The following is a 15443-nucleotide window of genomic DNA, read 5'->3' as shown; positions in this document are numbered from 1 at the left end:
ATCAAAATGAAGACCCCCCATGAAGCAATGTACTTAATTGAAAGAATGGCTACTAGTGACATAGCCATTTTGAGAGACCGAGCCCATATTCCCACCAAGAAGAGTTTATTGGAGCTAACCTCATAGGACGCTCTGTTAGTACAAGTTGCTATCCAAGCAACTAGAGACACTAACAGAAACACTTAGTAAGTTTCCAACTCAGCTTCATTCTGCAAACTTCACATTCTTCTATTTTGCAGGTTGCAGGATGTACAATTTGTGGTGGAGCTCATGAATCTGGATGTTGTATCCCTAATGAAGAGCAAATTGCACATGAAGTCAATTATATGGGGAATCAACCCAAAGGAAATTTCAATAAAAGTGGATTTCCAGGATTTCAGAACAACCAGCAGTATCAACAGCAGAGATAGTGGCAAAATCACACTGGTAACGAATTCAACAGAGACTAGGGTGGTTCATCTGCAAGACCACAACAGCAGATGCCAAGTCTCTATGACCAAACCACGAAGCTGGAAGAGACTCTAGCTCAATTCATGCAAGTGTCAATGTCTAATCAAAAGAGCACTGAGTCTGCATTTAAAAATTTGGAAGTCCAAGTGGGCCAGCTTGCAAAGCAATTAGCTGAAAGACCATCAAACAGATTTACAACAAACACAAAGAAAAATCCTAAAGAAGAGTGCAAAGCTGCGATACTAGCAGGGGAAAGTAAAGCTGATTAGAAGATGGAGGGATTGAAACAACAGCTGGCTGATGAACGGGCATTGGAACCGGTTGATGATTTAATTGAACTTGAAGAAATTGTTGAGGAAGCAGAAGGTGGTGAAGAAGGAGAGATGCCAATAAGAGATTGTCAAGAGAAAATAAAGAAGAAGGAAGAAAAAGAAAAAGAAGAAGAAGAAGAAACAAAAGAAAAAGAAGAAAAAGAAAAAAAGTTGAAAAATGAAAAACAAAAAGAAAAGGTTGTTGAGACTGAAAAGAAGAAAGGCAAGAGTGAGGCTAACATAGAAAAGAAGAAAGAGGCTACTCCTACTAAATGCAAGGAGGTACCTTATCCATTGGTACCCTCCCGGAAAGATAAAGAGAAATATTTGGCCAAATTTCTTGATATCTTCAAGAAACTGGAAATTACTTTGCCATTTGGAGAAACACTGCAGCAAATGCCCCTCTATGCCAAATTTTTGAAGGATATGCTTACTAAGAACAATCGGTACATCCATAGTGACAGAATTGTTGTGGAAGGTCATTATAGTGCTATGATTCAACGCATTCTTCCACCCAAGCACAAAGATCCTGGAGTTGTCACGATACCCTGTTCTATTGGTGAGGTTGTTGTAGGAAAAGCTCTCATAGACTTGGGAGCTAGTATCAATTTAATGCCTCTTTCCATATGCTAGTGACTTGGAGAGATAGAGATAATTCCTACACGCATGACCTTCCAGTTAGTTGACCACTCCGTTACAAGTCCATATGGAGTCATTGAAGATGTTTTGGTGAAGGTTAAACACCTTATATTTTCAGCTGATTTCGTTGTCATAGATATAGAAGAGGATGCTGACATTCCTCTCATTCTTGGCCGCCCATTCATGTCTACTGCAAGCTTCATAATGGACATGGGGAAGAAGATACTATAGATGGGCATAGAAGATCAGAAGATCAGCTTTGATTTGTTCCAGGAGGACAAAGATCCACCTAGCCAAAATGTTTGTTTTAAAGTGCATGTGATGGAGGAAAAGAGACCTGAGAAGAAGGTCCTTGAAGTAGGAACTCTCTTGGATCCTGGATAACAGGGCGATGCGTCAAGCTAGTGACGTTAAAAGAGCGCTTACTGGGAGGCAACCCAGCTTTTCTTTCCCTTTTTCTATTTTTCATTCTTATTTCTTGCATGTAATTAGGATACCTTACTTATGATTGAGATTAATTTTAGCTTGTTTAGTAATGAACAAGGGGTTTTAAGCTTGTGTGAAGAGATAGACAGAAAAAGACTCAGAAATTTTGTTTTACAATTGTCTATCCGCTAAACGTTGACCTTGCGCTAAGGGCTCAGTCTTCACGCGCTAAGCCGAGCTTGCTTGCGCTAAGCGCATAGACCCCTGATTGGTTGGCTGAAAAGTTCAGCTAAGCGCATATCACTGCGTTAAGCCCCACATCGTTGCGGTAATTGAACTTTAACCAGTGGGCTTAGCGTGGATGATGCGCTAAGTGCCACTTCATCTCGGGAAAAATTTTATTGTAACAGCGCTAAGCGCGCTATCCTACGCTAAGCCCCATATCCATTCTATAACTTGAGTTTTTAAGATGGGCTTAGCAGGCCAGGAAGCACTAAGCGCCAATCTCTTACGGGTTTTGAAATTTTGCAAGTGCACTTAGCGCGCCTGTTGCGCTAAGCCTGAACTACTCTCTGTAAGTTGAAGCTTGATGGATGCTAAGCCTCACATCTTAGGCTAAGCGCATATTGCAAAAAGATTTTTTGTGTTGCAGAAAGCGCTAAGTGCAACCTGTCGCGCTAAGCCCCAGATGCTTACGGGACTTTACAACTTCAAGTTGGGCTTAGCGCGAGGCTAGGATAAGCGCTTGGGTTTTAAACTCAAACGTCACGTTGGCATGCTAAGCACAGCTATGCGCTAAGCGCACCATATGAATTTCAGTTTTTAAAAATCAAAGGCAGAGGCACTTTGGGTGTACCTTTGCACCCAAACCTTTGCACCTTCTTAACCTTGAGCACTTGTGAACTTTCTGCTTCTTGTGTATTGTTTCTCTGCATCTTCATTGCTTCATCTCAAGAACACTCCAAGTAAGTTAGCATATTTCTATTTCTATTTTCATCTTTCATTCTTCAAACCTTAGGATAGATGACTTTTTGTTTTCTTAGTTGTATGTTGTTAGGTTAAAGTTATTAGTTTTAGGGTTAGTCAATGTAGGATTTTTGGTAACTTAGAAGCCCATTAGGGGCTATGTGGCTAAAAGAGGTGAAGACCCCTGTGGTTCTATCTAGAAATCGCGATGAACGCACTAAGCGCGCTTGTGTGCTTAGCCTGTTCATCGCAACTGTTAAACTTTTGAATTTCCGAATGAACACACTAAGCGGACCATGTCGCGCTAAGCGCGTTCATCCCTGCTGATGAATGTAAGTGATGAGCCCGCTAAGTGTGTTTGTGCGCTAAGCGGAACTAGTGTTCAGACATTAAGGTTTTTGAGAATTTTTGTTCAGCGCTAAGCTTGACTAGTCAGGCTAAGCACCACTTTGCTTCTGTAATTTTTCCTTTGAATAAGGCTAAGCACGTCTATGTGCTAAGCCCTGGTTGTGTGTTGAGCTAAGCGCGCTGCTGTGCTAAGCTCAACTCTTTCACTGTCTTTTAAGTTTTTGTAGTTAGGCTAAGCGCACCATGTGCGCTAAGCCTGAATGTTATTCGGTTGAGGCTGAGCTAAGCGCCAGCATGCTACGCTAAGCTCCAACTCTCTTCGGTTTTGAGAATTGTAGACTTAGGCTAAGCTCAGCTGTGTGCTAAGCATATTCTGCAGAAAAAAAAATGTTTTTTGTGTCTTCAAGCTAAGCGCGAGCTTGCTGCGCTTAGCGTCTGAGTAAAATTTCATAAGGCGCGCTAAGTGCCCAGTCAAAATTCCAGTTTTATTTTTCTATTTTTGTGAAAATAACCTGTACTAATCTCTTGTGTTTGTCTTATATTTTGCAAATGGCATCTAAGAAGAGGAAAGCTCCATCTACACCTATCCAGACCAGATTTGATAGGTCCAGATTCACATCCCTAGAGGCTTGGGAGAGATACACTAACATTGTGGTGCTTAGAAAGCTACTACCAGAGAGGAATGTGGTAGTCTATTACACAGAGTTTGATGAGTTCAAGGAGGAACTCGAGAGACGCCATTGGGATGAGAAGCTGACTGGTTTCTCTGATAGTAGCATAGACATCGATATTGTGAAGGAGTTTTATGCCAACCTCTATGACCCCGAGTATAAATCACCTAAGCAGGTGAGGGTGAGAGGTCACTTAGTGAAGTTTGATGAGGATACTTTAAACACATTTCTGAAGACCCCTATAGTGTTGGAGGAGGGGGAGAACTTGTGTACATATTTCAGATTTGCACTCCTAAGGCCTGATCCTCAGGAGTTGGCTGCTAAGCTCTGTATCCCAAGGAGGGGATTTGAGCTTAATGCTGATGGACAACCTTTGAAGATTCTGAGGAAGAACCTGACCACTCTAGCTCAGACATGGAAAGTCCTTCGGATTCATTTTGTGTGTTCATTGTTGTATGACATGAGATGAAATGCAAAGGTTGGGACTTGAGTTAGTTGTTTATGATGGATTGAGCCTAAACACTTGAGCTTGAGTGAAACAGTGACTGTGAGGTTGTGGTTGATGATCCTTCCTTGATTTCTGCCATTCTTACTAGCTTATTTCAGTTGTGACTCTAATGTGTATGTTCCTATCTTTGAAAAGTTGTATGTTTGTGAAAATCAATTGATTGAAGCAGTCCATGATATTCAGTTCATATGGTTGAATTTCTCTGTGAAGCAAACACCATTTTTGAGTGACCACTGTAGCTTGTCACCTAAGGACAATTGAATTGTTCTTTCTTTGCTTGAGCACAAGAAAAATTGTAAATTTGGGGGAGTTTGTTAGTCGTCTTATATGACTAACTTTTGTATCGAAAACATTTTCCAAAACTTGTATAGTTCCCCAATTTATGGTTATTTTGCAGTGATTTTGTAAATAAATCTTGTTTTATGGTTAAAGTAGTCTCTAGAATATTTCCATTAGATTTCATGTGAAAAAAAGGCTAAGTCATGAAGTGCTAAAAGTGACAGTTGAGCTTAGCTCATCACTACGCTAAGCGCAGCTTCAGCGCGCTTAGCGCGACAGAAGAATCTGGCAGAGCATCAATTTCAAGGTCGTGCGCTAAGCGCGAGATCAATGCGCTAAGTGCAGCAGTTGTCTTCAGACAGGCTCAGCGCACAACTGGCGCTAAGCTCAAATCCACTTACTCGCGCTAAGCGCGAGGGTGGTGCTAAGCGCAACATCGCGAATTTAGAGCCTATTTAAAGCTTGTCTTGAGTAGAATTAGGGTACACAACTTTTATAATACCCAGGGCACAGAATTCCACAGAGACCACAATGCCTATTTCGGGAAAAGAGCTTTGGAGGCAGCAAGAGGAGCAGCTTTTGCAAGGATACCTAGGTTTTGTAATCTCATTATTATTATTAGGGGTTTTTCTGTAATGGCTTGCTAAACACCCTTGTTGGGGATTTCTAATGAACAGCTGATGTAATTATTTTAATATCTATTGATTGTGTTTCTTGTATTCAATGCTTCTTTCAGTGCTTAAATTTCGTATGCTCTTGGTCTGATCACCCATTTGTGTGCATAGTTAGGTGAATTTAGCATTGGGAAATGTATTATTGCCTTAGAACTTGAATGAAGCAGAATTGAAACTTAGTCTTACAAGAGGGATCTGTGGATGAAGTTTTGGTTTTATGTATGCTATCACAATAATGTTGTTTAGTCTAAGTCTAGTACAACAAGAGGGATCTGAGGACAAAGCTTAGGCTAAATTAGTCTAAACTTTCATAAGCTATTTAAGCTAAGTTTAGTCCAACAAGAGGGATCCGAGGATGAAGCTTAGTTTAAGTTAGTTTAAACCTAGGAGAGTTGTCTAAATTGAGCCTAGTCCAACAAGAAGGATCTGAGGATGAAGCTTGGATTGATTCAGTCTAAATAGGGATCGAGGTTTAGTAACTTAGGCTACACACAAAAGCAAGATTAATTAGAAAAATATCTTTATATGCATTAGTTGGTCTGTTAGAAAGACCCAACACTTCTACCTACTGTTGTCAATTTTACTTGCTTGCATATTTTTACTATTTTTAGCCTAGACTTAGTTTAATTCTATTCTAAATCATCAATTATCAATGTTTCTTTCAACAATGCCTTATTTCTGAATTTTACCCTATCTTAGACTAGTTCCCTAAGTTCGATACTCGGATTCATCCATTTTAATTTAAATACTTGACGATTCGGTGCGCTTTCCGGCAAACTGGATTTCCCTTGAACATATTTGTACAGAGAAAAAGTGGACCAAAAAGTAACTACAGGGGAAATCCAACAAAGTATTTATGACACTGATATGTCTTGCGCTACATGGGCTTTAATCAAAATTTTGAGCTACAGCGCCCAATGAGGCTTGGAGTTCATGAGCAACCCTAATAGAGAGATCCTAGCTGGAGTTTTGTTCAATTGTTCAATCACCTTGAACTCACTCTGTTGAATGATCCTTAGGAATTCAGTCGCCTCCTCAGCTGATATCTCTTTTTTGCTGAAGTCGTCGCCTTCCTTTGTGATTTTTCCAGCAGGGGCCTCGTCATTCGCGATCAGGCTCATCTTATCTCTCTCGCCTATATCTACCTTCGCCTTCCCTTTGCCTTTTGACCGTACCGGTAGCTCGAGCGCAGCAAAAATCCATCCACTACGAGTCATGCCACTCGTATCGGAAATATTTGTAATTTTAGTGGATGGCAGGTCATTCTTAACACGCATGACGGACACGTCCTTCCATCCGTCGGGCCCTTATGTGACATATTTCCATGGCACCGCCTTATCACTTTTATAAGAGAAGGGCGTAGGTGTCTTTACTGCACAAGGCTAGAAGCCTCGGGGCCTCTGAGTGTGACGTCCCTGGTGAAATGGATCACCAAAGGCTTGGGCTTACTCGGGTTTTTGTCACCTGAGTGCATGCATACATCTCCTTCCCCTTTCTTCGCATTGTAGACATTAATTTACCCCATTTTCATCATTCCTTGTAGCAGCTCCTCCGCTATTGGACATGTCTCCACATCATGCGATGTCCCTGGATGCATTAAGCAAGAATCTCCTTTGCCTTTGTCAAGGTCAATTACACCAGCCTCGTGCAATGCTTCCAATATGAACCGCCGGGAAGCTGATACATCCCTTATATGCTTCAGCCCTCGAGACTTCCATTCTTCCACTGTGTTCACCACCGATCCCCCATGATTGGCAAACGGATTAGTCCACACATTCGGCCTATCCTCTTGAAATGTCAGCAAACTAGCATCAATCAAGCTTTGTACCTTATGCTTGAGGGCTACACACTGTGGCGTTGGGATTGTACCATCGGGGAAACAAGGGTTGATATACCTTTCCCAGGCTCACCGCAGCCATTTGGTTGCTGAGCAAAGATGGTAGCAAATCGGCATATGGCATTGGTATCGGGGGGAACTCCGCGGGTTTTCTTTCTGGAAAGTTCCTTCTTGGGTTGGTGCTTGTATTGGGATTGGGATTTCCACTTGGTCAGGGCTATGCGGGGAATGGATTTGGTGAGTGATGTTGGTGAGGTCTTTGTAGTTGATTGGGCATGCTCGGTCGGATGGGCGTCGGGCAGGAGGGAGATCTGATATTGGCCAAGTAATTGTATTGGTGAGGGGGATATTGGTACGTGGAGTTGTAAGGGGTTTGTTAGGAACTTGGCCATGTGGGAGTTATGGTTACGGCATGGGCATCTCCCTCCTTTTTCTTAGCTCCACCTATTCCAGTTCGCCTATTGCCAGCACTTGTTGAAGCAGCATAATCGAATTTGCCCCTTTTTAGGCCTACCTCAATCCTTTTGCCCGCAAATACCAGGTCCGCAAAACTTAAGGGCATTTACCCCCGCCATCTTCTCATATTATAACACTGGTAACATGTCTACTATCATTGTTATCATTTCTCTTTCTATCATTAGGGGCACTACTTGAGCTGCCAAATCCCTCCACCTTTGGGCGTATTCTTTGAAGGACTCATGCTCCCTTTTGCACATGTTTTGCAACTGTATTCTATCTGAAGCCATGTCGGAGTTGTACTGATATTGCCTGATGAAGACAACCATTAAGTCTTTCCAAGAACGGATCCGGGAAGATTCCAAATTAGTGTACCAAGTGATCGCTGCCCTAATCAAACTCTCTTGAAAAAATGCATCAAGAGCTTATTATCCTTCGCGTACTCCCCCATCTTCCGGCAATACATCTTCAGGTGGTTCTTGGGGCAAGTAGTCCCCTTGTATTTGTCAAAGTCTGGCACCTTGAACTTGGGAGGAATGATGACGTTGGGTACTAGGCATAGTTCCGCCATGTCAGCAAAAGGGTAGTCCCCACCTCCTTCAATGGCCCTCAGCCTTTCTTCTAGGTGATCAAATTTTTCCCTTTCCAACATGGTAGGAGGCAGTCTTCCCACCGAAAAATGTAAGGGTTGTAGTTGCGGTTGTGGGCAATACTAAGGGCCCCCCAAAGTGTTTAGCTGGGGTATACCACCAAATGTTTGCCCCTCAATGGCATACCCGGGGTAAGGCTCGAAATCGGCCAGAGCGTGGTCACGGGGTACCTCATGCATCTCCCTCATGGGTTAAGCAACATGCGTGTGCCCAGACTGAGGTTGTTGGCTCTCAAGGGGTATGGGGACGGCAGGCCATACAATGGGAACAGATGCTTACTCTTAACCTGCGCAAAAAGGGGGCCATTTGGTTTTTCATGGCCTCCATGTTGGCCTTCATCTATTCCTGAACTTCCTCCACCTCGCTCATGATTCTAGCCTTGGCGCGCGTTCGTTCTTTTTGGTTACTATGATTACTTTTTAATGAAGACAATGACTGTTAAACACAGAATGCAATGAGTAATGCAACAACTAACTAAACATGAATGCATTAGAATGATAAGTTGCTAAAGTATTGAATTCACACAGGACATTCCATAGAACATGGGGTCTTTCGCAACCTACCCATTGACGGGAGGGCGACGCGAGACTCGATGGTGCGTCTTCCAAGGAAGGAAAATGCTAGAAAAACCAAAAAGATGAAGGACTGCGTATTTTGAAAGTGAGGGTTCGGGAGTTGTTTACACACAGGGAAGGTATTAGCACCCCACGTGCTCATCACAATGGACGGAAGCCGTTAATCGAGTGTGCAAGACATGACTTCAAAATTATGTATTTTCCTTTTTTTATGTTTTTTTATGTATTTTCCCTTTTTATGTTTTTATTTTTATTTTTTGGGGTCGACAAGGGTGTTGCCCTTACTCCTACGTATCCTCGGGTACGATGAGGAAATCAAACCAATGTAATTCTTTAAGTCTAAAATTTTGTGTGTTACATTGATTTTATCTTTTTTGAAAGATTGATTTTAATTGCAAACAGAAGTCCTTTAAGGCGTTGGACCTCGAAATAATGTTTTAAACTTTTGAAAAGTGGAGGGAATCATTAAGGCGTTGGACCTTGAAACGATCTCCTCTAGTTTGAAAAGCGAAGAGAATCGTTAAGGTGTTAGACCTTGAAACGATCTCTTGATTTTTGATGAAATGAAGAAGTTTATGAGTTGGTTTTATTTTGGTTTCTTTGTTTATTAACCTTCAATCCCTTAAAGATAAATTGTGGTACTAACGATCGGTTAAAAGTTACTTTACAAAAGAAAAGCGATTACCGATGATAGGAGAAGGAGATGAAGATGCACAAAACAATAAAGATGACCCCCTAAGGGTCCATAGAGTGAATTCAAAACTAAAAAATGAAAACTAACCAGACGAAGAACGACTGAAGAACGAACGAAGAATGACCGAAGAACGATGTAGAAATTGATTGCAGTCGCGATTCGATGGCGTTTGAGCTTATTTCTCTCTTCTTTTCTCTTCTTTCTTCTCAATTCTGGACCTCTGGACCTTGGAACCCCTTCCTCAGCCTCCCTTCATGCCTATTTATGGCCAAACAAAGCATTTGGGACGAAGGTAGCTCGCCTAGGCGAGGTGTTACTTCATTCTGAAGCAACCTTGCTCGCCCAGGTGAGCTGAGCTCGCCCCAACGAGCTGGTTACTTTACCATGAAGTAATTTGGTGGCCCAGGCGAGCCATGGGTCTGAAAAAGTGTAAAAATGACCATTTTGCCCTTCCTTTTGAGTATTTTTCCGCATTCTTTTCCGAAACATCGAAAAACCTTACGGATTGCACAACAACTGGCATTAAGCAGCTTAATTCGACTAGCAATAATCAAAATGTTAGAAAATGAAGGTCCCCGAACAAAATTAGGGTATGACAATTGCCCCTCTTTACTTATCTTTTATTGGAAATAAATGGGAAGTAAAGATAAAGACAATAATTTCGTTCGGGCGATCTTGCTATTCGACTGAGAAATTGGCAAAAACCAAAGAAGTGAAACCGAGGAAACATGAAGACATTGAAGTTCTTTTTTTTCTTTTTCTTTTTTCTTTTCTTTTTCTTTTTTTTCTTTTTTTTTCTTTTCAAAAGCATAGAAACAGAGGACGTCGAGTCTTATGAAGCACAAGGGCAATAGACATTGAAGTCTTTGAGATGAGGACATTGTCATCTTTGAAAGCATAAATGGCTGAAGACATTGTCGTCTTTGAAATGTAAATGAAGGCATTGTCGCCTTTTGAAAGCATAAATGACTAAAGACATTGTCTTCTTCAAAATGTAAATGAAGGCATTGTCGCCTTTTGAAAGCATAAATGACTGAAGACATTGTCGCCTTTTGAAAGCATAAATGACTGAAGACATTGTCGTCTTCAAAATGTAAATGAATGCATTGTCGCCTTTTGAAAGCGTAAATGACTGAAGACATTGTCGTCTTTGAAATGTAAATGAAGGCATTGTCGCCTTTTGAAAGCATAAATGACTAAAGACATTGTCTTCTTCAAAATGTAAATGAAGGCATTGTCGCCTTTTGAAAGCATAAATGACTAAAGACATTGTCGTCTTCAAAATGTAAATGAAGGCATTGTCGCCTTTTGAAAGCGTAAATGACTGAAGACATTGTCGTCTTCAAAATGTAAATGAAGGCATTGTCACCTTTTGAAAACTAAATGATTGAAGACATTGTCATCTTCAAAATGTAAATGAAGGTATTGTCTCATTTTGAAGACATTGTCGTCTTCGAAATGTAAAGGAGCAGATGACCTTGATTGTCTCTACAAGACAAAAGACTATGATAGTCTTTAAAATGTAAATGAACTCATTGTCACCTTTTGAAGACATTGTCATCTTCTGAGATGTAAAGGAGTAGATGACCTTGATTGTCTTTGCAAGACAAAAGACTATGATAGTCTTTGAAATGTAAATGAAGGCATTGTCACCTTTTGAAGACATTGTCGTCTTCTGAAATGTAAATGAAGGCATTGTTTCCTTTTGAAAGCATAAATGACGGAAGACATTGTCATCTTCGAAATGTAAATGAAGACATTGTCACCTTTTGAAAGTATAATGAGCAGATGACCTTGATTGTCTCTACAAGACAAAACACTATGATAGTCTTTGAAATGTAAATGAAGGCATTGTCGCCTTTTGAAGACATTGTCGTCTTTGAAAAGTAAAGGCGAATGACCTTGGTTGTCTCTGCAAGACAAAAGACTATGATATTCTTTGAAAAGTAAAGGCAGATGACCTTGATTTCCTTCGCAAGACAAAAGACTATGATAGTCTTTAAAAAGTAAAGGCGGATGACATTGATAGTCTCCGCAAGACAAAAGACTCTAATAGTCTTTGAAAAGTAAAGGAGTAGATGACCTTGATTGTCTCTACAAGATGAAATACTATGATAGTCTTTGAAAAGTAAAGGCGGATGACCCTGATTGTCTTTGCAAGACGAAAGACTATGATAGTCTTTGAAAAGTAAAGGCAGATGACCCTGATTGTCTTCACAAGATGAAAGACTATGATAGTCTTTGAAAAGTAAAGGCGGATGATCCTGATTGTCTCCATAAGACAAAAGACTATGATAGTCTTTGAAAAGTAAAGGCGGATGACCCTGATTGTCTCCATAAGAAGAAAAACTATGATAGTCTTTGAAAAGTAAAGGCGAATGACCATGATTGTCTCCGCAACCCAACAGACTTGATAGTCTCTAAGGCAAAGAAGACAGTAATAGTCTTGGTCGAAAGACATTGAAGTCTTTGACAAGAGGCAGATGAACTTGATTGTCTCTGCATGCCAAATGAGTTTTCTCCTTAAATGTGCAAGTGTAAACCTCAGGGTTTTTTTTTCTTTTTTTCTTCCTTTTTATATATATATTTTTTCAACAATAACAAGCGTGTGCGGGTTCCATTCCAGAATCCCAACTTAAAAGCAAAATTAGTCATTCCTTGATCCATATGGGCTTGTAACGTGGTCAAGGGTAAGAGGGCTATGAAAGAAAGGATTAGACAGGCTCAAAGAGTGTTTGCGGGTTATATTGAGTAAGAACCTGGAGAGCGTTGCTCGTAATTTTTGTTCCTTTCAACTCTTGGGTTGGGCTCTACTCCTTTTGTCTTATACATTAATCTTCTATTGCACTTTGGTGCATTTCTTGTAAAACCTGGAGATCTTTGTCTCTCTTTTTCTTCACTCGCCTTTGGCGGATTTTTTTTCCTTTTTTTTTCATTGTTGCCCAACTTCATGCATGTATTGTTTGCATCGCTCTTCCCGCTGGTTTAGCGGTGGTTCCTACTCAGGATTCCTATTTTGCTTTTGCTGTTTTTTAGTTGTTTTTAGAAAACAAATATGCTTTGGCTCAGAGGGGGTAGCAAAGGATAAACTAGTGTTTCGGATGTTGAAACATGGTCATGTGTCATTTCAAATCTTGACTTAGATCCTTTTGTTGTTTGGATTTTGGGACAAAACCTTAATAACACACCCCTGATTGTTTTTTTTTTTCTTTCTTTTCTTTTTCTCTTTTTTTTATTATATTTTTTTTCAACCCTAATTTTTTCTTAGGCCACCCTTCCGGGTTTTCAACCAACCAGGTGAGAGCTTTTGATTTGCCCCAAGGTTCGCTTGAGGCTCATGCATGATGCCTCTTATCCCCCAGTGTAGGGCTCCGAGGCATCCATTGTTGTCTTTTGTCATGACCTTGTAGCAAGGAAAAATGCAAGAAACTATGCAGGTTTTTGAAAATGAATTCTCAAGGATGAGAAATATTTAAAGGATTTTCAATTGATAGATTAAGTCAAATGACTCCTGTTCTTGACAACTCACTTTTTTTCTCAAAAAACAACCTTTAGGAATGATAAAATGAGGTCACATGAATGTCTGTACTTTTTATATTTGAAACACAGTCAATCAAACATGTTTTTTCTCTTTCTGAACTTTTTACTCGTTGTTTACGGCACCCTTGTTCGACGGCTGGCAAGTGCACCGAATCGCGCAAGTAGAATAAAACGGTAAGTGAATACCAAGTATCAAACTCTCGGGGAACTTGTTTTACTTGGTAAAATTGTGGTTCAGTAAATAAGTGCCTTTGGATGAAAGTTTGGTGTGTGGTATGGACAGGTATTAAACTAAACTATTCAACAGTAAATCACGTGAGTAGTGGTGTGTGAAGACAAATAAAAAACATGTTGGTCTTCCTACTGGATGGCTGATGTTATTAAAGATATTCTCTACCTAACAATGTTTCTATGTTCTATGATGTCTCCTGGACTGCTAAACCCCAATGTCTCGTGCATGTTTAGCCTAATCCTAGCCAAGCGTCATCCTCAGATCCTTTTTGTTGGACTAAACTTGACCAGAACTGCATTAAGACATACATACCAACAATTAGGTTACCGTACCCCGATCCCTCGTGACAATACAATAACTGAGCATGCATCTACATGATCAAGGTAAAAGCATACTAACATGAAATACTGATAGTACAGAGAACACATAAAACATCATCAGATAGATATAGAAGTATTTACATCAAGTACCCCATAGGAAGAACCAACTGAGGATTTAGCTCTCCATAGTAGGGAGGCTTCTTTTACAACAAAGAGAAGAGAAAGTGAAAGATTGAAGAATTACAGGTAGTGGGGATGTCTCCTCCACCTCTAGAAACCTCACAATCACTCAAAATCTCATCCAATGCTCTGCAAGATAGCTTTATCTTCAAGCTCGATTCTCTCCAGTCTCTCCACAGCCAAAAACTCTCAAAACACTCAACAACCCTCTCAATTTTGAGATTCAGCTTTAAATAGGAAATTCTGTTGGGAGGCGTGCGCTTAGTGGGAGATAGGCTTGCTTAGCGCGTGTAAGTGGCATCTGGCTTAGCGCCAGTAATGCTTGCTCAGCCTAGAGGTTCAAACGGTGCGCATAGCGAATTGATTCCCGCTGAGCACATCATGACAACTCATCTACTTCCAGGATCTTCTTCACGCTTAGCCATGAACTGTTGCGCTTAGCAGATGGCTCGCTAAGCTAGAGAATTGGCTTAGCGAGCGGCTCAAAATCAGCACTTCTACAAACTTGTTTTTTTTACCTGAAATTGAAATGGAAAGGTTATTAAATACACAAAAGTGGGATACTAAGTACTTAGTACCTAAATTTACAAAAAGTACTTACAATACTACAAAAAGAACTGTAAATGGAAGGAGTCGAATACAATTTACACAGTTTTTTTACACAAAAGTTAGTCATATTAACCGACTAACAAACTCCCCCAAATTTACAGTTTTGCTTGTCCCCAAGCAAATAAAGAGCAACTCACTGGTCCCCAAGTGATAAAAAAACATGCAGTGATTATGTACAAAAGTGTGTTGTATACAAAAATATTAATCACATGAACATAAATGAAACATAATGCCTCTATCAATTGCTTTTCACAAGGCATGCAGTTTTTCAGAGAAGAGAACATGTTAGCAAGCAACACAACTAAATGAAGCTAGGGAAGAGACAGAGTTCATGGAAAGATGCTTAACCGAAATCTCACAGCTTCTGTTTCACTCAAGCACAAGTGTTTAAGCTTTTTATCAATAACGACTAGCAACAGGTCCAATCTTTGAACTTCATCTCATGTCATAGTGTCATAAATGCACAAATTGAATAAGAAGGACTTTTATTGGCTTGTAATGAGGCTAGGTTACAATGAATATTGGTTTTTCTAAGATGCCAAAGCTTGGATTCTAAGAGAGCACAAATCCTAGACTTAACCAATTAGTCTTTTTAATATACTTAGCTTGCTCATTAGACTTTCACTTGACTTGTTCTAACAACACACACACACACACTTATTTGAACTTTTTTCTTCTTTTTTTTTGTGTGTGTTGTTGTTTCTTAACTTTAAACATTAACCATCTAACAGACTCCCCCAAATTTGGGGTGAAATTGTCCTAACCCAATATGCCATCTTAAAACCTAAGGAAGCTAAATAGGAATTACAACTCAAGGCTCACGGTTCAATACAATTACAGTTTAGCTCAAAGATGGGTGCAAATGATATAATCATTGATAACAGGTAAGCTTTTGGTCAAGTGGCTTGTATATACAACAATGGCCTTCATCATTTCCAATTTCATACATTTCATTCTAAATTTCAGAGATTGATGCAAAAATTATTACTCTATGCTAGTCGTTCTCTCAACAATTAAGTTCACACTCTCACCGGTTTATGATCAAGCTTTTCTTTCACAATCAACCAGTCTACTGACT

Source organism: Glycine soja, chromosome 10 (assembly GCF_004193775.1).
Source record: "Glycine soja cultivar W05 chromosome 10, ASM419377v2, whole genome shotgun sequence".
Lineage (NCBI taxonomy): Eukaryota > Viridiplantae > Streptophyta > Magnoliopsida > Fabales > Fabaceae > Glycine > Glycine soja.
Note: the sequence above shows the minus strand (reverse complement) of the source record.